Source organism: Rattus norvegicus, chromosome 4 (genome assembly GCF_021556685.1).
Source record: "Rattus norvegicus strain SHRSP/BbbUtx chromosome 4, alternate assembly SHRSP_T2T, whole genome shotgun sequence".
Classification (NCBI taxonomy): Eukaryota; Metazoa; Chordata; class Mammalia; order Rodentia; family Muridae; genus Rattus; species Rattus norvegicus.
Window position 1 is genome coordinate 3,703,273 of NC_141537.1, and position 21,912 is coordinate 3,725,184.

The 21,912-nt window shown below is 39.5% G+C and overlaps 1 long non-coding RNA gene across 2 annotated transcripts in view; it reads left to right on the forward strand.

Annotated features, from left to right (window-relative positions):
* Positions 1–21,912, forward strand: part of LOC147994640 (uncharacterized) — a 148,049-nt gene that overhangs the window by 120,098 nt on the left and 6,039 nt on the right. Inside the window, exons 3-5 of one of the 2 annotated variants that reach the window (XR_015686273.1) lie at positions 9,135–9,283; positions 12,857–12,988; positions 17,631–17,847. This is a non-coding gene — a long non-coding RNA (uncharacterized LOC147994640). The remainder of the gene's footprint in view (positions 1–9,134; positions 9,284–12,856; positions 12,989–17,630; positions 17,848–21,912) is intronic. The other variant, XR_015686274.1, reaches the window with a different exon arrangement.

Consider the following 21,912-nt stretch of genomic DNA (forward strand, 5'->3'; position numbering starts at 1 on the left):
GTATTTGCTGTATTCTGGCTGTGTCTCTCAGGAGCGATCGACATCCGGCTCCTGTCGGTCTGCACTTCTTTGCTTCATCCATCTTGTCTAATTGGGTGGCTGTATATGTATGGGCCACATGTGGGGCAGGCTCTGAATGGGTGTTCCTTCAGTCTCTGTTTTAATCTTTGCCTCTCTCTTCCCTGCCAAGGGTATTCTTGTTCCCCTTTTAAAGAAGGCGTGAAACATTCACATTTTGATCATCCATCTTGAGTTTCATGTATTCTAGGCATCTAGGGTAATTCAAGCATTTGGGCTAATAGCCACTTATCAATAAATGCATACCATGTATGTCTTTCTGTGATTGGGTTAGCTCACTCAGAATGATATTTTCCAGTTCCAACCATTTGCCTACGAATAAACCTCTTGCTTTTACATCGAGACATGAGTCCTGTGTGTGCGTGGGCTGCTGTGTGTCCTCAGGATTGGAGTGAGAGTCTCCTCATTCTGAGGGTCTTTCAGGAAGATGAACAACAGAGCTTCCTATAATGTCTTATGGTCACAGGTAGTTAAGAAAAACCAAGGACACTACTGGTTTGCCAAAGAAGCAAAAGCAGATGCCCTCTGGGCAGCTACAAATATAGAGACGCTTCTGGGGCTTTGGAGCCCACAAACTGTATCTTTCTCCTAAGAAGAAACACTAGCATGGCTATACAAGATTCCTTTTCTTACCTAGTAAGCTGGCACATTAAGGCTTCCACAAATGTTTTATCAATGCAAAAGAAGGCATTATTGCCTGTGATTAAAGAATTAGCACCTTCATGTTTTTTTATGCTCATGAATAATTTATTTTTCATAGTAATGTTTCAGTAACATAGTTGTCAAATTCATTTGTTTCATTTTTATTTCAAGGAAAATAATATCAAAATGATATCCAAATACTTGCATTTTCTAAAGATTACCTGCTTTTTCTAAAGATTACAAGTTGAATTGTGATGGGTGGGTGAGATTTTTATATTTTTATTTTTCTCTCTTCCATATTTACCTTTTAAAGTAGAATGTGATTGGGAACAAACTTATTTTGATTCACAAGCCTTGCTGAGTTACAAGACCTAGGGAAACTTACAGTTTTGTTCTTGATACTTTAGGAAACAAGCCACTTGGGGGAATTCTTCTGTCAAGCTGTTTTAATTTGTGTTTACTTCGTAGACTAGTACATGCAGAATTAACTACATGAAATGAAAAAAAAAAAAACCTTAAGATGAAACTTAAGCCATCTTAATTTGGTCTACTAAGGAGTCCAGCCCAACAGCTAAACACTTTTGACCAAAAAGTTAACATTAACAGTAGGTTACATTATGTCTTACAACAAATGTTCTATCAACCTCTTAAGTCACACCTATAGTATCACATGTAGAAGTTCTATCTTCCCTTTAATTTTCATGCCACATAGATGTTTTAAATGTTAACAAAAATAAACAAAAACCATGAAAAATATATTATCAGTGGGATTGAAAGTACACATCAGAAACATAGTTCTTGTGAAGCCTAGTCTACTTCTTTCATCTGTGATATGTTGTCATCTCCCTCCGGGGGTGGCAGTTATTCACTTATAGCAGCACTGGTATCACCCACATCCTCTTCAATACCTAGACCATGCTTGATCGTCCTCTTGTTCCTGTTAGCATGGGTCTGGGGATGTTCTGGACTGAAGCCAAAAGACAGAAGTGAAGTTTCATACAGCAGAATGACCAGATCCTTCACAGAGTTGTCATTCTTGTCAGCCTCTGCCTTTTAACTTAAGGTTTCAGTATGGAGTGATCAGGGTTTATCAGGGTGTTTCTTTACTGCCCATTGTTGAGTTGTCTCTGAGGGCTTGAGCTTTCATGATTCTCTCCATGTTTGTTGTTCACCCATCTGTACTTGTGACAATGCAGCACGGTGATCCCACCAATCGATTTGACACAACCACCTTTTCAACGATTTCCTCCAAAATATATTTTTTAATTTTGCAGAGGTTCTCAAATTTTGTCTTTTTCTCTTCCTCTTTCTTCCTTTCCTCTTCATCTTCTGGAAGATCTCGTCTTTCATTGGTAACTGACATCAAAGTCTTTGCCTACAATTCCTTCAGCTGTTGTGCACAGTACTCATCAATGGGCTCATTTATATAGATTACTTCCAAGTCATGCTTTCAGAGACATTTCACTTAAGTTGAGTTAGCAACCTGGTTCTTGGTCTCACTGTGATAAGATAGATATGTTTCTGGTTTTTCTTCATTCTGGTGCAGTAGAGGAGATGGTTTCTTTGAAGGGGTAGTGTGGGGAGCCATTCTGAGCTGTGCAGTCACAGAACGCTCAGCCCTAAGATGGCTGCTACAAGATTATGAGATTGTTGGATAAAAGCCTTTCCGACGAACTGATGGCACAGGAAGATTCCGGGAAGAGTCACAGGATGTTTCAACCTGAGCAAACAACAGATGTCTTCAAGCAAATACCAGATGTCTCCACCAGATGACTTTTTGCTTCCTGCTATCGCTGCCAAGAATACCCTCACCCTTCCCTCCTTTGTGTTTCACAAAAGTCACTCCCCCTATCTGAAAGCCTTAAAACCTGTAACGCTTGCCCCATTAAATGAGACCTTAACAACAGAACCTTGCTTGGTCTCCTTCTTTTCTCCCTCCCCTTGACCCTCAGGTAGCACCTCTTTGGGACGCTGAATAACTGAGCCTGCTGGACGGGTCAGGATAGGGATGTGAGTTTTCAAGTTATTGGAGGTGAAGGGATTTGTTCAATTTGTCACTGAGATACCTTCTTCAAAATTATGAAAGATATTTTGGAGAAAAATGGTTGAAATGGGTGTAAAGCATTGGCATGAAGTGGTTTCCTTAACAGACTTAGCAGCTTTCATAGTTTCTGGAGAAAAGTCTGGTGTGATTCTGATAGGTCTGCCTTTATATGTTACTTGACCTTTTTCCCTTACTGCTTTTATTATTCTTTCTTTATTTTGTGCGTTTGGTGTTTTGACTATTATGTGACGGGAGGTGTTGCTTTTCTGGTCCAATCTATTTGGAGTTCTGTAGGCTTCTTGTATGCCTATGGGTATCTCTTTTTTTTAGGTTAGGGAAGTTTTCTTCTATGATTTTGTTGAAGATATTTACTGGTCCTTTGAGCTTGGAGTCTTCACTCTCTCCTATACCTATTATCCTTAGGTTTGATCTTCTCATTGAGTCCTGGATTTCCTCTATGTTTTGGACCAGTAGCTTTTTCTGCTTTACATTATCTTTGACAGTTGAGTCAATGATTTCTATGGAATCTTCTACTCCTGAGATTCTCTCTTCTATCTCTTGTATTCTGTTGGTGAAGCTCATATCTACAGCTCCTTGTCTCTTCTTTTGGTTTTCTATATCCAGGGTTGTTTCCATGTGTTCTTTCTTGATTGCTTCTATATCCATTTTTAATTCCTTCAACTGTTTGATTGTGTTTTCCTGGAATTCTTTCAGGGATTTTTGTGACTCCTCTCTATGGGCTTCTACTTGTTTATTTATGTTTTCCTGGAATTCTTTCAGGGATTTTTGTGACTCCTGTCTATGGGCTTCTACTTGTTTATTTATGTTTTCCTGTGTTTCTCTAATGAGTTCTTCATATCTTTCTTGAAGTCCTCCAGCATCATGATCAAAAATGGTTTTGAAACTATATCTTGCTTTTCCGGTGTGTTTGGATATTCTGTGTTTGCTTTGGTGGGAGAATTGGACTCTGATGATGCCATGTAGTCTTGGTTTCTGTTGCCTGGGTTCCTCCGCTTGCCTCTCGCCATCAGATTATCTCTAGTGTTACTTTGTTCTGCTGTTTCTGACATCAGATCTTACTATAAAAGCCTATATTCAACAAAACTCAAAAATCTGCAGGAAATGGACAATTTCCTAGACAAATACCAGGTACCGAAGTTAAATCAGGAACAGATAAACCAGTTAAACAACCCCATAACTCCTAAGGAAATAGAAGCAGTCATTAAAGGTCTCCCAACCAAAAAGAACCCAGGTCCAGACGGGTTTAGTGCAGAATTCTATCAGACCTTCATAGAAGGCCTCATACCAATATTGTCCAAACTATTCCACAAAATTGAAACAGATGGAGCACTACCGAATTCCTTCTATGAAGCCACAATTACTCTTATACCTAAACCACACGAAGACCCAACAACGAAGAAGAACTTCAGACCAATTTCCCCTATGAATATCGATGCAAAAATACTCATTAAAAATCTGACAAACCGAATCCAAGAGCACATCAAAACAATCATCCACCATGATAAAGTAGGCTTCATCCAAGGCATGCAGGGATGGTTTAATATATGGAAAACCATCAACGTGATCCATTATATAAACAAAATGAAAGAACAAAACCACATGATCATTTCATTAGACACCGAGAAAGGTTTTGACAAAATTCAACACCCCTCATGATAAAAGCCCTGGAAAGAATAGGAATTCAAGGCCCATACCTAAACATAGTAAAAGCCATATAGAGCAAACCAGTTGCTAACATTAAACTAAATGGAGAGAAACATGAAGCAATCCAACTAAAATCAGGGACTAAACTAGGCTGCCAATTCTCTACCTACTTATTCAATATAGTCTTGAAGTTCTAGGCAGAGCAATCAGAAAACAAAAGGAAATCAAGGGGATACAGATTGGTAAAAAAGAAGTCAAAATATCACTATTTGCAGATGATATGATAATATATTTAAGTGACCCCAAAAGTTCCACCAGAGAACTGCTAAAGCTGATAAACAACTTCAGCAAAGTGGCGGGGTATAAAATTAACTCAAATAAATCAGTAGCCTTCCTCTACACAAAAAAGAAACAAACCGAGAAAGAAATTAGGGAAACGACACCCTTCATTATAGACCCAAACAATATAAAGTACCTCGGTGTGACTTTAACCAAGCAAGTAAAAGATCTGTACAATAAGAACTTCAAGACTCTGAAGAAAGAAATTGAAGAAGACCTCAGAAGATGGAAATATCTCCTATGCTCATGGATTGGCAGTATTAACATTGTAAAAATGGCCATTTAACCAAAAGCGATCTATGCAATCCCCAACAAAATACCAATCCAATTCTTCAAAGAGTTAGACAGAACAATTTGCAAATTCATCTGTAATAACAAAAAACCCACGATAGCTAAAATTATCCTCAACAATAAAAGGACTAAAGGAGGAATCACTATCCTTGAACTCAAGCAGTATTACAGAGCAATAGTGATAAAAACTGCATGTTATTGGTACAGAGACAGGCAGATAGACCAATGGAATAGAATTGAAGACCCAGAAATGAACCCACATACTTATGGGCACCTGAATTTTGACAAAGAAGCCAAAACCATCCAATGGAAAAAAGAGCATTTTCAGCAAATGGTGCTGGTTCAACTGGAGGTCAACATGTAGAAGAATGCAGATCGATCCATGCTTATCACCCTGTACAAAGCTTAAGTCCAAGTGGATCAAGGACCTCCACATCAAACCAGATACACTCAAACTAATAGAAGAAAAACTAGGGCAGCATCTCTAACACATGGGCACTGGAAAAAATTTCCTGAACAAAACACCAATGGCTTATGCTCTAAGATCAAGAATCGACAAATGGGATCTCATAAAACTGCAAAGCTTTTGTAAGACAAAGGACACTGTGGTTAGGACAAAATAGCAACCAACAGATTGGGAAAAGATCTTTACCAATCCTACAACAGATAGAGGCCTTATATCCAAAATATACAAAGAACTCAAGAAGTTAGACTGCAGGGTGACAAATAACCCTATTAAAAAATGGAGTTCAGAGCTAAACAAAGAATTCACAGCTGAGGAATGCCAAATGGCTGAGAAACACCTAAAGAAATGTTCAACATTTTTAGTCATAAGGGAAATGCAAATCAAAACAACCCTGAGATTTCACCTCACACCAGTGAGAATGGCTAAGATCAAAAACTCAGGTGACAGCAGATGCTGGCGAGGATGCAGAGAAAGAGGAACACTAATCCTTTGTTGGTGGGATTGCAGACTGGTACAATCATTCTGGAAATCAGTCTGGAGGTTCCTCAGAAAATTGGACATTGTACTGCCTGAGGATCCAGCTATACCTCTCTTGGGCATATACCCAAAAGATTCCCCAACATATAAAAAATGCACGTGCTCCACTATGTTCATCGCAGCCTTATTTATAATAGCCAGAAAATGGAAAGAACCCAGATGCCCTTCAACAGAGGAATGGATACAGAAAATGTGGTACATCTACACAATGGAATATTACTCAGCTATCAAAAACAATGACTTTATGAAATTCATAGGCACATGTTTGGAACTGGAAACTATCATCCTGAGTGAGGTAACCCAATCACAGAAAAGCACACATGGTATGCACTCATTGATAAGTGGCTATTAGCCCAAATGCTTGAATTACCCTAGATGCCTAGAACAAATGAAACTCAAGACAGATGATCAAAATGTGAATGCTTCACTCCTTCTTTAAAAGGGGAACAAAAATACCCTTGGCAGGGAATAGAGAGGCAAAGATTAAAACAGACACAGAAGGAACACCCATTCAGAGCCTGCCCCACATGAGGCCCATACATATACAGCCATCCAATTAGACAAGATGGATGAAGCAAGATGTGCAGGCCTACAGGAGCTGGATATAGATCACTCCTGAGAGACACAGCCAGAATTCAGCAAATACAGAGGCGAATGCCAGCAGCATACCACTGAACTGAGCATAGGACCCCCATTGAAGGAATCAGAGAAAGAACTGGAAGAGTTTGAAGGGCCTCGAGACCCCATATGAACAACAACGCCAAGCAACCAGAGCTTCCAGGGACTAAGCCACTACCTAAAGACTATACATGGACTGAACCTGGACTCTGACCTCATAGGTAGCAATGAATATCCTAGTAAGATCACCAGTGTAAGGGCAAGCCCTGGGTCCTGCTAAGACTGAACCCCCAGTGAACTAGATTTTTGGGGGAGGGCAGCAGTGGGGGGCAGGATTGGGAGGGGAACACCCATAAAGCTGGGGAGGGGGAGGGGTTAGGGGGATGTTTGCCCAGAAAATGGGAAAGGGAATAACACTAGAAATGTATATGAGAAATACTCAAGTTAATAAAAAAAATTCTGTTTAAAAATTTTTCTGAGGAAACATTTGCGTGAGTAAATAAAATTATCTACACACAGTAAATGATCAGAGATTCTTACATGTTAAATGGTACTCACAAAATATGTTAAATAATGTGTTGTGTTATTGATGAATTGTTAATAAAAGTTTTGTTTAATCATAATTAGAAAAAAAAAAAACAGACTTAGTGGCATTACTCAGGCTGGTAATGCTGTTCTGATGGAAAGCAAGGTGCCAAGTCACAAGACAACTTCTGAATCATCTTCCTCTTGACAAGATGGAAAATGTGAGCTGAAGATGAAGTATTGGAAACTCACTATCTGCTTTTAGGTTAGGTCTTGCTGTCTGCACACAACAGACAGGTGCTTGGATTCATTCTGCCCACAGCTCTATGTGAATACATAGGTAGAGAGCTGGCTTATCAAGGGGCCTTGAGGACCATGGGCAAAAAATGTAACTAGGAACTCCTCAAAGTGGTTTTCTTAATAGGGAAAATTGCCTAAAGGGGAAGGAGAAAAAAATTCTTGGAGTTGCTAACTGAGGGGTCTGTTGAATGCACCATGCCTTCGGGTGTGCCTAACCTTTTGACATTAAAATTCTAGCATTGTAATTTTACTGTGCTGTGTTCAGCTGCCCTCTAGTCTGCATGCTGTTTATTGAACAAGCCTGTCAGTGTAGGAAAACAACAATATCAACAGCAACTACAACAAGAACAGTAACAACAAAACAAAACAAAAAACAAACAAACAACAACAACAAAACAGTAAGTGACTTTCAAGAGCCAGTGGTCTTGAAAGGCAAAACAAACTCAACTGAGGATGTAATTAGAAAACCACAGGAGGGTGAAAATTACCTCAAGTAAAACAAAGCTAATTGAAATGTCAACACTGTCAACTTCTATTCACAAAATAAAAAAAAAAAACAAAAAAACAAAAAAACAAAAAACAAAAAAAACAAACAAAAACCAAACCCAGCATCCTACCTATTCCTATCTATGTACTAGAAGCCTGGCTTTTTCTTCATTGGGTAAAACACTTATTTCGAAAATGACTCCCCAAACCTGGATTAAATGACAGCAATATTACTTAACCTAGGTGGTTTGATGAATATAATGCCTCTGAGGGGGTAATTGAAGTGGTAGGATTTGTCTTCACATAATTGGCTTCATTTAGTCAAAAATCAAACCCTATCAAGGCCTTCATCTGCAGAGCCTGAGGGGATACAGGCTCCATGTTTACAGAATCCTCAAAGTCAACTGCCTCCCAAACGTTCCTGGAGCTGAGGGGAGAGAGGTAGCCCAAAGAAGAGACGATATGCACAGTGGGGTAAAGTAGAGTGGAAGAGAAAGGGAAGAGAAGAATAGAGAAATGAGTGGCTAGAGGAAAAAAACATAAGTGTAGAGGAGAGAAGAATAATAAGAAAGACAGAAAATGAGAGGAGAATGGCTGAGAGGAGGGGATAGAAGAGAATGGGGGATGGGAGAGAGGAATATATAAGGGACAAGTGGAGAGAGTGGCAAATGGGAGAAGGAGATAGAAGAGTATGGGAGGAGAAGAAGGGAGAGAAAGAAGGTAGAGGAGCTATGACCTACTGTCATCATCATATTTCACAGACCACACCCCTCACAACAACCATGCTGGGAGTGTCTCTACAGATGCATTTAGGATAGTAACAGACAAACACCATTTGCAGTGTTTGGGGCCTCTATATACTCATCTGTCCATACCAACATGAAATCATAGAAAGAAGCATATATCTTCACTCCCTGAATAATTTTTCTACTAAGAAATTAAACCATACCCTATGAAAAAAAGCGAATCATTCTTTATTCATCAAGCAGTAAACTTTTAAATATAATATCAAACTTGGATGTGGAGGAACAGAGGCACCAGCAGGATCCTCCTCTTGAGGTTCACAGCTTGGTCCTACTTCTTGTGCTGTTTTCTGCTTCTAAATTTGCCAGGAAGAACTAATCTTCTTTGTTCCACTCCCAGGTTTCTGTTGGACCCTCCAGGGATCCCTCAGTCTTTGCCCCCTTTTGAGTCTTGCTGATTGATGTGAAAACTTTTCTTCCTAACAAAGGAACATCTTGGCCTTTCAGTTTGGTCGCTGAGCAATAACAGCTGAGCAGTAACACTGTTAAGTAAGTTCCTGTGTTTTGTTCCTGTTTTTCTCCTGATGGTGTCACCTTGTTTTTCCACTGTGTTTCCTGGAATTCTCTAACTGATGAGCTTGGGGTATATATTCTGCGAAGCTCAGTAAAGTTTTGGCATTATAATACATGAATACGCTGAGGGTGTGTCTTTTCTTAAATCCCCCAGGCCTTTGCTCAGTTCTCAGTACTGTGACAGTGCAGGCACTATCAGCTTCCTTGCTGTCTTAGTTTTGTTTATTACTGTGATAGAATATCTGGACCAAAAACATCTGAGGGGAGAAAGTACTCATTTTTATTATATCACCCAGTTAAGTTCATTACTGAAGGGAAGTCAAAGCAGGAAGTCAATGTCCCTACCTACTTTTAGTTAGGTCTCCTACCTACATTTAGTTTGGGATCCCATCTCAGTTAACCTGATGTAGAAATTTTTTCCTGACATTGCCAGAGCTTTATCTACTAGGTTATTCTATGTTCTGTCATGTTGACAAATAAAATTCACCATCACGTTACTCACGTATAATGGCACCTGAACTGCAGCAGGAAGAGTGCCTTCCAAATAGACACAAGAAATAAAATGCAAAATACAGGCTGCCCCTGAGCTTGTGCCCAGATATGGTAAATTGCTTATTGTCAAGGGCACTGAAAACAAGAAACATGTCAGACTGATGCTTGTCAAACAACGTTTAATGGAATATGGATGCTCTGAGTACTGAGTGTGGAACCTAGTCCAGGAAGCCCCTTTGACCTGCAAACCCACAGACCCAATTAAGCTTGTAGGATTTGGCATAAAAGGAGGTTTTCTCAGGGGAATGTGGATGGAAATGTCTCCACTGAATCTTCTGAAATAGCTTTTTAGTAACCAGCACTTTACAACATGAGAACTATTGAATTAGACATCCATTAGCTTTCATTCCCTAGGGAGAAAGGAATCCTATTTTCCTGAATCCTTGCCGACTGAGAGAGACAAGTGGCATGACAAAACCCATACCAATGGAAGATCAGCTTACTGAGGGGTGGCAACAAGTTGAGTGAGTTCCCTAGCAAAGCAGAACTTAAGAGACACAAAGAAAGAGAGCCCCTCCTAGGAGTATAGATCCCACTCTGAATACCTTGTTTTTAAAATGGTCTCCAGCACTGAGATCCATTCATGAACCTTTGGCTCCCTATGTGCTTAACAAAGAAAATCTTATCTTCACACTTTTGTTCTCTAGTTTTCGAATTTCTGTGTGTTGCACCAAGTGCATATGTGAAACAAGCATTTCTGTTCCTGGACATGACATCCATTTTAGGGTCAACTTGGTCAGTGTAATCTGAAGCATCTGAGACTAATTAGCTCTTAATTATTCTGGAATGCAGCTTTCTCCCTGTAATGAGTAGAGAACACCATTGACTTATTGTTGGAGTGGCAGAGATAGAAGGACTCTTGGAGATCCCTGGTTAGCCTGTCTAGTCCATTTTGGTGTGTTAATGTTTCTGAGAGACTGTCTCAGGAAGAAGGTGGATGGCTCCTGTGGAATGATAGCTTAATTGGACCTCTAATCTCCATATTCATGTAAGCATATGTGCACATGCACCTAGACACTTTATAACACACACACATACACACACACACACACACACAGAGAGAGAGAGAGAGAGAGAGAGAGAGAGAGAGAGAGAAACAGAGACAGACAGAAACAGAGACAGATAGGGAGAGAGGGAAACAGATACCGAGAGACAGAGAGACAGAGAGAGGGATGGAGACAGAAAGACAGAAACACACACACACACACACACACACACACACACAGAGAGAGAGAGAGAGAGAGAGAGAGAGAGAGAGAGAGAGAGAGAGAGAGAGAGAGAGAGAGAAACTAGGCTTCTGGATACAAGATCAATCTCAATAAACAGAGAGCTGGTCAGTGTCTTTGATGGCAGTTAATCTCGGAAGGGTCTCTGAAAGCACTTGCATCAACTGTACTGTATGGTATTTATTGTGTACATATTTAAGAACACTATGGGTTGGGGATTTAGCTCAGAGGTAGGGCGCTTGCCTAGCAAGCGCAAAGCCCTGGGTTCAGTCCCCAGTTCCGGGGGGGGGGGTGGAGAACACTATTATAATCAGAGGGAGCAAAGACTTAATCCTTAATTTTGACAATTGTAAAAAATATCAAGCAAGTTTTCCATCACAATAAATTAGAAAATAATGAGTTTCCTAATGAATAGAGTCCAAGCATGTTAAGAGGGTAAATATTTTGATTTGCGTGAGAGTATCACCCTGTATTGGTGAGGCAGAGAAAATTGGTGAAGATGGATTTGTGGGTGAGTGGGCTCAGAAGTGCTTTCTTAGATCATTACTAGTATACTCTGTTTTTGAATTCCTGTGCAACCCCATATGCCCCTGACTCTTACATACATTAAGATGGTAAGCCCGTGGCTTTCATCTGTACATGAAGTTCCTCCCTCATGAATACCCACAAATAGGAGGGATGAGTCTAAATTGGGAAATCCATGGTATGTATATTGTATCTCTATTTGATACTTTTGTGGCTGTGAACAAATACCTTTGGCTAAATGTACTCATGTACTGATATCATCTTTAAAGCTAACCTTAAAATGAGCTGGGTTTGTCTTCCAGTTTTACTTGCTCTCTGGCATCCCCCTAACCTCTCATGAAAACAGACCCACCTAAGTGAGACTGAAATTCCTTAGACATCTATTCCTAGCTATCATCTAGCTTCCCTAACCACAACCCATGTCCAAAAGGATCAAGAGTAAAGGACATTTTGGAGACCATCTCGTACAGTTTGAGTTTTTTCAAAATTTGCTCAGATCCCTGGTTTTGCTCAGATCCCTTGTTTCTTGCCATAGGGGGATTTTATATCTCGATCACATTCTTCTCCAAATATTTAAAGCACTTGACTACCAAATGTTGATTCTTTGCATATTTATTTGCAGCTCAAATTCCAGAATACAAGGTCATATATGGGGAGAAAAATGAATGGAAGTTTTTATGAGAGGGTTCTGCTCATAAATAGTCTTTAAATGACCCGCCAGTCAAGAGTCACTTAATAAAATTCCAGAATATTTGCAGTATTTTCCGTTGGGTTGAATAATTTATTAGCATTTAATATTTCACAATAGTAAAACAGAGAATCAGATAAAAATTTTATAAACACCTTTTTAAGCAAAATGAAATGTGAGTCATTGGGCACTGCTGGGTACCAGAGATTGCTCTTTACGTCTAAGATCAGACTTCAAAATTGAGTTCCTCTGCCTGTCAGCTCCCCAAAGGTACCTTAAGCTCATGCCTTAGGATGCTGTGAGTTTAGCTGAGAAGCACTATCTCCTTATGGAGGGATCTACCTATGCCACTGTATGCTTTAAATGTCTGTAACTAGAACATTTTTTGTTCTCAACAGGAGAATATTTAGCTCTGAGATAACAATTGCAAATTTGATTTAAGGTTCTTCTTCTCTGTCCACGTTTCTATCTCTTTCTCTTCACACAGATTGTATGTGCAGGCCTATAGGTATTTGTGCATGCAGAAGCCAGCGTCTGAAACTGTGTCTCTTTTCTCAGGTGTCACCAAAATTATCCCCTACTTATGCGGACAGTCAGTGTCTTTTACTGGCCCGGAAAAAGGTATATAAATTAATCTGATTGGCCAGAGAGCTTTGTGGTCTGTTTATCTCTACTTCCACCAAATGGATTGTAAGTACACACCAATATGACCAGCTTCTGTTTTTTGTGAAGGTTCTGAGAGAATTATCTCTGGTCTTCATCCTTGCAAGGCAAGAACTTGAGCAAACCAACTTTCTCCTTTATTTTATTCTACACATGTAGCATATATAATCCATGAATTACAAAAATCAGTAGGAAATACTTTTTAAATTTTATTTATTTACAACTGTTATTGTATGTGTATGTCTGTGTGTCTGTGTGTATGGTGTGTATATGTGTGTGTAAATGTATATGGTGTGTGTGTGTAAATGTATATGGTGTGTGTGTAAATGTATATGGTGTGTGTGTGTGTGTGTGTGTGTGTAGGTGCACATGTCATGCTACATAGGTATAGATCAGAAGGCATCTTGATGTAGTCAGTTCTCATTCCATCTTTACAGGGTTTAGGGGTCCAACACAGGTCTCCAGACTTGCTCACCAAGCACTTTACCACTAAGTAACTTTCTATCTCTTTTTATTTCTAATTATGCATGGCAAGCTAACACAGATCAGATATAACCTGCTGAGTGTCATTTAGAATATGAAGTGCCTTTGATTTGGAGCAGTGCTGCTCTAAATTGTCAATCAGATGGTGGTCAGCACACTGTGTTCTTTCCCTCTAAACTTACAAACAGTTCATTTCAAAGAACCATTGCTTTGGTGAGTCAGCCAACGCATTATAAACAAGTTTATTTCTACAAGCACATGGATTGTAGTTATTCAATTCAATATAACACATGTGCTTCATTGACTGCATAATACAGATAGTCAACTCAACATGCTCTTGAAATACTCTGGAGACAAATCTGAAGGTGTTTCTATGGGGGCTTTTCCAGATTAGGCTAACTATAGGAAGAATTACTCAAAATGTTGGTGTTACTATGGGCTAGAATCACAGACACAGGAAAAACAGAAAGTAAGCTGAGTACCACATTCAGTTCTCTTGGGTTTCTTGCTGTAAACACCATGCAGGCAATGGTCTCATTCTTTTGGCATCACAATTGCTATTCAGTGAGCCCTAACTCTTAAGCCAAACTATGACGAAGGAGAACTTTTCTTGAGCTAATATACTAGCAGATACCTGCTCCCTGCCATTTACAAAGAGCATCAGTGAGAGAATCCTGATTATGTCGAAGGTAATATTCCCAATATATGGAAGATTGATAACTGAACAAGAGTGGGGCTACTTTTTAAATATATGTCATTTAATCTTCCAAACAACACCTGTCTAAAGTCCTGAGAAACTGGAAAATACCACATGACATGGGGCAGTAGACCAAGCATGAGATTCTAATCTCAATGATCCTCCCACATCACTTTTCTTTTGTTCTTATTATTTGTCTTTTTGCTATACAAAATATCTAGCAAGAACGACATAAAGAAGAAAAGGTTTGTTCAGTTTGATACGGTATCAGTAGATACAGTCTATCAAGGCACAGAAGGAATGGCTCCAGGAGTATGAAGCAGTTGGTGCCACTGTGTCCTTGGTTATCTAGCAGACAATGATGATCCCATGTTCAGTTCAGTTTTTTTTATACATTCTAGGGTTCAGTCTTATGGGATGTTGTCACCCACATTTATGATAGGTCTTTCCATTTTTAATAATCTTGAAACTCCTCCCCACTGACATACCCAGTGATTTAAGACAATTCTAGATCCTGTCAAGTAGCTAGCACATAGTAACCATCACACTTTCTGATTAAAGTCAATGTTAGAGAGTTTACAAACATCTAAATGACTGTATTGCTATGAATGTGACTTTAAGACAACTTTTTAGTGGAATTGTATGTCCAAGTATGCTGTATAACTATCTCTAGATTTACCCTCCCATTCCATCCCATTTGAGGACATTCTCTTCCAAGATTCCCAATAAACTTTGTTTTCCTTTTCCTTTTTTTTAATTTTTTGACATCATTTAGTTTCTTTTTCTAATAGGATATTTATAATTTGCATTTTGAATGTTATTCCCTTTCCCTGTTTTCTGCCCATAAGCCCCCTACCTCATCCCCCTCCCCTTCTTCTTGAGCTAATATACTAGCAGACACCTGCTCCCTGCCCCAACCCCCTGATTCCCTTACAATGGGGGGGGGCAACATTGGCAGGACCAAGGGCTTCTCCTTCCGTTGGTGCTCAACAAGTCCATCTACTGCTAACTATGTAACTGGTGCCATGGATCTGTCCATGTGTAGTCGTTGGTTAGTGGTTCCGTCATTGGACACTCTGGTTGGTTGGTATTGTTATTCTTATGGGGGTCCAAAACCCTTCAGCTCCTTCAATCCTTCCTCTAACTCCTCCACTTGGGGCCACCTTCTCAGTTCAATGGATTGGTGCTAAAATTTGCCTCTTTATTTGTCAGGCTCTGACTGAGCTTTTCAGGAGACAACTGTAGGCTATTGTCCACATGCACTTCTTGGGTTCATCAATCTTATCTAGATTTGGTGGATATATATATATATATATATATATATATATATATATATATATATGCTAGATTCCACAGGTGGGGCAGGCACTGAATGGCCATTCTTTCTGTCTCTGCTCCAGACTTTGTCTCCATGTTTCCTCCTATGAATATTTCTGTTCCCTCTTTTAAGAAGGACTAAACAATCCTCACTTTACTTACCCTTCTTTTTGAGTTTCATGTGGTCTGTGGACTGTTTCTTGGGTAATTCAAGTGTTTAGGCTAATATCTACTTCTCAATGAATGCATACAATGTGTGCTTTTTCATGATTGGGTTACTTCACTCAGGATGGTATTTTCTGGTTCCATCCATTTCCCTATAAATTTCATAAAGTCATTGTTTTTGATAGCTGAGTAGTACTTCATTGTGGAGATGTACCACATTTTCTGTATCTATTCCTCTGTTGGATCCCAGGGCATCTGGATTTTTTTCCAGCTTTTGGATATTATAAATAAGTCTACTATAAACATAGTGGATCATTTCTCTTTGTTGTATGTTGGAGCATCATTTGTCTAGGCTTACAACCAAAAGATAGTTTCATTATGTGGCTTTGCTATTTTGTTATACAAAGTAGGTGGTGATTGAATGTGCCAGGACATGCACCTAGTAACTTTCTATGTGAGAATGGAAGGAGCACATATCAGCATTACTGACAATATGCTGGAAAATGCAGAGGTTTACACACATGCAAGGATGGTTGGCAAATGTCAGCCACAACATGACATTGTAGGTGAGAGTAGGTAGCCTAATCATCTTTCCAATCTATTTAATGCCATATCTCTTCTTCAACATCAAACTTTAATTTATGCCAAGGACCAGCCTCCGATGGGAGAAGAATTCCTTAGAGGAGGGACGTTTAAGAGAGGTGGAAAAAAAAAAAAACAAACAAACTTGAAGGCAAATTTTAAGTTAAAAGCTGATGGCCTATGTTTGCTCTCAACACGTTTCCAGACTTCTCCCTCTAGAGACAATTTTCTCTTGCAATTACATAAAACTCATGTCTTGTAGATCAATTGTCTAATCTTCTGGTGAAATATCAATTCAGTTAATATCTGAGATTCTCTTTTGATTATCTCATTAATCAGTGTCCCATGTTTCCCAAGACACCAGCAGATTCATTCTTAGAATGAAATATTTTTTTAAACAGTGCAAATAAGTCCATAGACCTGCCTTTTTTTGTAAGCACAGATAATGAGCTCATTGTGTGGGATACCATCCCGATATTATGATTTTTCACTATGCCTGGATTAACCTAACTCTTTCTCAGGCTGATCATGGTCTCAGGAATCTGCCTGTCTTTGTATCTGCATGACAAGCTAGCTTATAGTACAGCTTCCTCTGATTTTCTCAGTCTACACAGCTCCTTTTACAATTCACATTGAATGCTTATATCTTGCAAAGTTAAGGAATTACATATTCTTGAACTCATATTTTCAGAGATCTTTCCCAAGATCTCCCAGAGTCATGTTATCTCCATGATTACCATTGAGTCATTAACCTTAGCATGAGGACAACCCTTTCATTATTATGTAAACAAGCCTTATACCTTCAGCAATGATCATCACTACCAGAGGCTGCCAACTTGCTGGCTCAGTTCCTGGGGTGGAAACCAAGTCAAACAGTCTTTTACATGGCCAAGCCAGACTTGGAAAATTTAAATTTTTTATTTCTCTGTGTTTATTAGGTATGAGCATGTGAGTGTGTGTGTATGTGTGTATGTGTGTGTGTGTGTGTGTGTGTGTGTGTGTGTGTGTGTATTGTGTATGGCATTCATATGTGTGAGAGTGGGAATGTACATGACAAGTTTACCAACTTGTAGATATCAGAGGACAAATTCAGATGTCATTTCCTTTACATTTTTTGAGACAGTGTATTTTAAGCAATGAAACTGTCCCAAGACCTTCTGTGATTCTCCTGTCCTTTCTCTCATTTTATGGTAGCAACACTGGGATTAGAGATATATATTGTCAAACCTGATTTTATTAGTTTTGGGAGTTTAAACTTAGGCTCTCACACTTGCAAAGCAAATATTTGTAAAATTTTATTTCCTCACACCATTCTCCAAACACACTTTTTATTTTCTCTAAGAGCTTTATGATTTGAGAAGCTATTTGACTTGCCAATCCTGTCTGATATAATTTCTTTTTATTATCCTTTCACCACATATAAAGTTTGAAAAGAAGAACCAGAAAATAGACTGCCTCAGGACAACACAGACAACTACTCTTGATGGCAAAGGAAGCAATTAAGAGGAGTGAGTTTAAGAGGAATGGATACAGAAAATGTGGTACATCTACAGAATGGAATATTACTCAGCTATCCAAAAAAAATGCCTTTATGAAATTCATAGGCAAATGGTTGGAACTGGAAGATACCATCCTGAGTGAGGTAACCCAATCACAGAAAAAAAAAACATGGTATGCACTCATTGATAAGTGGCTATTAGCCCAAATTCTTGATTTACCCTAGATGCCTAGAATACATGAAACTCAAGATGGATGATCAAAATGTGAATGCTTCACTCCTTCTTTAAAAGGGGAAGAAGAATACCCTTGGCAGGGAATAGAGAGGCAAAGATTAAAACAGAGACAGAAGGAACACCCATTCAGAGCCTGCCCCACATGTGGCCCATACATATACAGCCACCCAATTAGACAAGATGGATGAAGCAAAGAAGTGCAGGCAGACAGGAGCCAGATGTAGATATCTCCTAAGAGACACAGCAAGATTACAGCAAATACAGAGGCGAATGCCAGCAGCAAAGCACTGAACCGAGAACAGGACCCCTGTTGAAGAAATCAGAGAAAGAACTGGACGAGCTTGAAGGGGCTAGAGACCCCATATGAACAACAATGCCAAGCAACCAGAGCTTCCAGGGACTAAGCCACTACCTAAAGACTATACATGGACTGACCCTGGACTCTGACATCATAGGTAGCAATGAATATCCTAGTAAAATCACCAGTGTAAGGGGAAGCCCTGGGTCCTGCTAAGACTGAACCCTCAGTGAACGTGATTGTTGTGGGGAGGGCGGCAATGGGGGAGGATGGGGAGGGGAACACCCATAAAGAAAGGGAGTGGGAGGTTTTGTGGGATGCTGGCCCAGAAACCGGGAAAGGGAAAAACACTCTAAATGTAAATGAGAAATACTCAAGTTAATAATAAAAAAATAATAATAGTAAGAGGAGTGAGGAAGGGTTGGAGGATGTTGGCCTGAAACTGGGAAAGAGAATAACATTCGAAATGTAAATAAGAAATACTCAAGTTAATAATAAAAAAAATAATAATAAGAGGAGTGAGTTTGCTGCTCTTTTAGATAGTCTGCCTATAAACTACCATTTACCTACTCTGTGTTAGGAACACTTGTCTCCAGAGATGACTACATCAGAGGAGATGGAATATAAAATGTTTGTTCTTTTTTGGTGTCATTGGTTCTGTAGTTTCTGGAGGAGGACTGGCTTTTGCTTGCAACCAAGAATTAACAAGGAGGTTGCCCAGCTGCACATTCCAAAAAGAGAGCATAATCTGTAACCCTTACATTTTCCAATGCTGATAGATTCCCCAACTCACACCTTTGAACTTGATATGCATTTCCTGAGAAGCGGTAAAAATGACAATAAGCTTTCTCATTTTACTCCATGTCTTTCTGTGCTGGAAAGAGGCTTCCAGTAAATTTTCAAATGATTCTTTTCTTTTTCTTCCAATTTCTTCCTTCCATTTTTGATTTTAGCAAATTACAGCCACTTGAAAGGAGTACAATTTTAGTCCTTTTCACTGTGCCCTCTGGAGAGTATGGACTTGAATTTTGAGCCATCCTGGGTCAGTTTCTAGTCAAAACCATAAGCTATACTCAGCTATACTTAGGAACAAGCTAAACCTGTTCACTGTGTGTAGAATGGAGACATTCTAAGTAACATAAGGGATTGCTGGCAATGAAATGAGCATTGCACTTGTTCTTGATACAAGGGGTGATGTTGTCAACCTCAGTGCAAGTCATGTCAGTGAAAAGGCAGGATGCAGTTAGAAAATTTTGATATTAAGTTTCTATAGAAGACTGTTAAATTTAAAGTTCTGCCATTCTCTATGGATATGTCTCTGGAAATTTCTATCATTGAATTGACTTATTTATACATTGGTCTTGAAGAAGAGCTCAGCAAATGCTGTTCATGTTCAGCAACAGGATAAACACAAGGAGTGTGGGAGAAGGACTCAACAGGAGTTGCTTTTGGACAGCAGCAAGAAAATTCATGAGGATCTTGTCACTCCTATCTATTTGCTGAATTCTCCTTTTTTTCCTATAACATCTCATTACTATGGGGCTAGAGAGGTAGGGAAGTATTGTTGAAAAAAAGTAGGCCTGAAGCTAAATCCCCAGAACCTATAAAAAGTTGGTCTTGATGGTGTGTACCTTCAATCCCCAAAGCAGGAGACAGATGAGTCACACAAAGAAGTGTGTTACAATACAAAATCAAAACACTCAACATGAACTTCGAGCACACACATAGAAATAGGCACCTACCTAACACACACACACACACACACACACACACACAAACACACATACACGCACACACAGGGAGAGAAAGAGAGAGAGAGAGAGAGAGAGAGAGAGAGAGAGAGAGAGAGAGATACACATGTGCACACATACAAGCACATACCCATAAATATAGAAATATGCACATAAAATGCATATTGAAATAAAACACTCTATCCAAGAAATATGTACAGTTACACTGTGTTAATAAAAAATGTAAAAGAGACTAGAATATTAGCTACTAATAATCACTACACCCAGTCTTCAGGTTGAAGGTGACCCTAGCATCACCAAAGGGGAGCGTACAGATCCAACCGGATTAACTTTTACTGTGCTTGTGTTCAGGGAGGATTCAGAGAACTGGGTTCAATATTTGAATCTAGTGGAAATCTTTGGAATAAAGTAATTTAAAGGATTTTTGGGTTGGTTTTTGGGGGAACTTTTGGAGGACTGACTTTTATTTTCTTAAACAGATTTACTGTAAGTTTTTAATTGTTCATTTGGTTAGTGCAAGAAATGGTATGTTTCATTAGGCATCATTATACTTACAAAAGATCATACTTTATTCTTCTTGAGTCCTTTCCTTGTGGTCTCTCTTTTAACTTTCCCCTCCCTTTGTTCCATTCCTTATTTTCCAGTTAATCACAAGGTCTACATACGCCTACACTATGAGATGCAGGTGAGATTTCAGAGAGGAAATGATCAATAATTTCAATTACTGCATAGTATAGTATTACTCTTTAAATACCATGCTCTGTTCCCAAACACTGTGGGAGAAAGAGCTCACCGCCCACACAGGTGGTCACTCCTGAGGCTGCAGAGCAGGAGAGAACTACAATACTGCCAACCCTTGCTCACATCCTTGTCCCAAGAGGAAACTGTATAGGGCTTCTGGCAACAGGAAGATAGGGCACTCAAGCAGGAGTTCCCCTGTGGTTCAGACACTGCCCGTAACTGAAGGGACCTAGTCAATAGATCCCTGCACCCAAATCCCGTGGGAAGGAGAGCTAAACCTTCAGAGGGGCATGCATGCATGGGAAGCCAGAAGAGACTACATTCTGCCCACATTTCGAACTCCAGAGGAAAACACCTAATGACATCTGGGACCCTCGTGCACAGGGTCCGGGAAAAGGCAGTGCAAGTCCTTCTGGTTCCCACCCTCATGGAGAGCTCAAACCCAGACACCCAGGAGCAACTTCAGCCAATGGACAAGAGATAAGACCAATTTTTTTGCTTCAAGTGACCAGCCTGGGGAACTCAGGACACATGGCCACAGGAAGAGCTGAAGACCAGTAGACAGGAAAGACTACACGCCTGAAAGCAGAACACTCTGTTCTCATAACCCCCTTAAAGAAAACAGGAAAACAGGTTTAGAGCATACCTGACACAGGACTATAGGATGGTATAGCCATTCTGAGAAATAGCAGAACAAGGTAAAACTGTAGACAACCTGATGGCGAGAGGCAAGTGCAGGAACCCAAGCAACAGAGACCAAGATTAAATGGCATAATCAGAGCCCACATCTCCCACCAAAGCAAACACTGAATATCCAAATACACCAGAAAAGCAAGATCCTAATTATAAATCACATTTGATCATGATGATAGAGGACTTCAAGAAAGATATAAAGAACTCCCTTAGAGAAATGAAGGAAAACATAAATAAGTAGAAGCCTATAGAGAGGAATAACAAAGATCCCTAAAAGAATTCCAGGAAAACACAATCAAACAGGTGAAGATATTAAAAATGGATATAGAAGCAATAATGAAAGCACAAAGGTGGACGACCTTGGATATATAAAACCAAACGGAAAGACAAGGAGCCATAGATACAAGCATCACTAATAGAATACAAGAGATAGAAGAGGAAATCTCAGGAGCAGAAAATTCCATAGAAATCATTAACACAACTGTCAAAGA